The following is a 2,600-nucleotide window of genomic DNA, read 5'->3' as shown; positions in this document are numbered from 1 at the left end:
TCCTGCCCTGTCTCTCTCCTAGACCTGAGACATGGAGGGCAGAGGCTCCAGCTGCTCTTTGTTCTGCCACCTCACCTCCCTGCTGCTCCTCTCCCAGCTGCCCACGTGGGGGTTTGCAGGTAAGTGCTCCTCACCTTCTCTCTGTGTCTCCCTCTGGTGTATGGGAGGCACAGGTGCTCTGCTGGGTCTATCCATCCAGACAGGTGGAGATTCTTATTTCCTACCCTAGAGTATATGGAGTATATGATACCCACCCCCACTATTTGTAGTTAAAAGATAAAACCCCAAAACTGCCTCATAATGTAAGGGTAAATAATTCTGATAATTGCCCCCTGATGACTTCTTTAAAACCAAAATTAAACCCTCTGCCACTGAGTGAATTCTGACTCCTCATGAGTCTACAGGACAGAGCAAAACTGTTCCTTTGGTTTAACAAAGCTGTAAATCTTTAAGGGAACAGACAGTCTCATTTTCCTCCCATGGAGCAGCTGGTTGGCTTGAACCACCAACCTTCCGATCAGCAGCTCAATGTTGAACCCTCAGCACCACCAGTGCCCATTTCTCTAATGCTCAAAAGAACCAAATAATACAATATTTGAAAACTCTTTTCACCCTGATTTTTTCATTTTATAATTTTTAATGTCGTACACAAATAAAACATGGATGCATAAATCTACTTTATTCCCCAAATATTACAGATAGGTTCTACTAAATGTTAAGGATTACTGGTGGCACTGTGGGTTAGGTGCTGGGATGTTAACCAAAAATTCGGCACTTTAAATCTGCCAGTAATTCCTGAGGAGAAAAGTGAGGTTGTTTGCTTTGGTAAAGACTTATAGTATCAGAAATTCTATATAGGGTCACAATGAGTGGGGATATACCCAATTTTAGTGGATGTGATTTTTAGGGATTATGTGTTAGGTGTCCTGGTGACACTGGACAATAAGCAGAGTATTGTTATCAACAAAGTCATCAGTTCAAACTCACCAGCTGCTTCTTGGTAGAAAGATGAAGCTTTCTGCTCCCGTAAAAATTTACTGCCTTGGAAACTCTATGCAGTGCTGCTTTGATCTGAAAATCAACTTGATGGTAGTGAGTGGGTATTAGGATTTGCTCTGTGAACAGCATAGACATTGAGTCACTGTTTTCATAAAACTTACATTCTAGCAAATGTAAGAGAAATGAGGAGGAACAGCTATAAACATCCATTAATAACTGGAACATGGAATGTGTGAAGTATGAATCTAAGAAAATTGAAAGGTGTCAAAAATGAAATGGAACTCATAAACATCGATATCCTAGGTATCAGTGAGCTGAAATGGACTGATATTGGCCACATTGAATCTGACAATCACATGGTTTGTTATGCTGGAAATGGCAAACTGAAGAGGAATGGTGTTCATTTATCATCAAAAAGAACTTTTCAAGATCTGTATTGAAGTATAATGCTATCTATGATAGGATAATATCCATGTGCCTACAAGAAAGAACAGTTAGTACCACCAGTATTCAAATTTCCACACCAATCATTAAATCCAGTGATGATGAAATTGAAGAATTCTACCAACTTCATCAGTCTGAAATTTATCAAACATACAATCAAGATGCATTGGTTATTTATCAAATATGCAATCAAGATGTATTGATAATTACTGGTGATTGGAATACCAAGGTTGGATACAAAGAAGAAGGACCAATAGTTGGAAAACATGGCCTTGCTGTTGGAAGTCATGTTTCATATTGTATGCTATAATTTTTCAAGACCAATGACTTCTTCATTGCAAATACCTTTTTTAAACAACATAAAAGATACACATGGACTTCACCACATGGAACACACAGAAAGCGAATTAACTACACTTGCGGAAAGAGATGGTGGAAGAGCTTCATATCATCTGTCAAAACAAGGCCAGGGGCAGACTGTGGAAAAGACCATCAATTACTCATTTGCAAGTTCAGGCCAAAGCTGAAGAAAATTAAAACAAGTCCACTAGAGCCAAAAACAGTACCTTAAACTATTCCATCCGAATTTGAAGATCATCTCAAGAACAGATTTGATGCGTTAGATGCTAATGACCAAAACCCAGAAAGTTGTATGATGACATCTAGATCATCACACAAGAAGAAGGTGAAAGATCATTAAGAAGACAAGGAAGAGAGAAAAGACTAAAATGGATGTCAGAAGAGACTCTGAAACTTGCTATCCAGAGTAGAGATGTTTAAGCAAATGGAAGAAATGAGGAGGTAAAAGAGCTGAACAGAAAATTTCAAAGGGCAGCTCGAGAAGACAAAGTTAAATATAAAAAAATGTGCACTGAAGTAGAGTTAGAAAACCCAAAGGGAAGAATAAACTCAGCATTTCTCAAGTGAAATAACTGATGAAAAAAATTCAAGCCTTGACTTGAAATACTGAAGGATTCTTTGGACAGGATAATGAATGATACAGAAAGCATCAAAAGAAGATGGAAGGAATACACAGAGTTACAATACCAAAAAGAAATGATCAATGCTCAACTATTTCAAGAGACAGCATATGACCAAGAGCCAATGATACTGAAGGAAGAAGCCCATAGTGCACTGAAGGCATTGGCAAAGAACAA

Source organism: Chrysochloris asiatica, unplaced genomic scaffold (genome assembly GCF_000296735.1).
Source record: "Chrysochloris asiatica unplaced genomic scaffold, ChrAsi1.0 scaffold00333, whole genome shotgun sequence".
NCBI lineage: Eukaryota > Metazoa > Chordata > Mammalia > Afrosoricida > Chrysochloridae > Chrysochloris > Chrysochloris asiatica.
Note: the sequence above shows the minus strand (reverse complement) of the source record.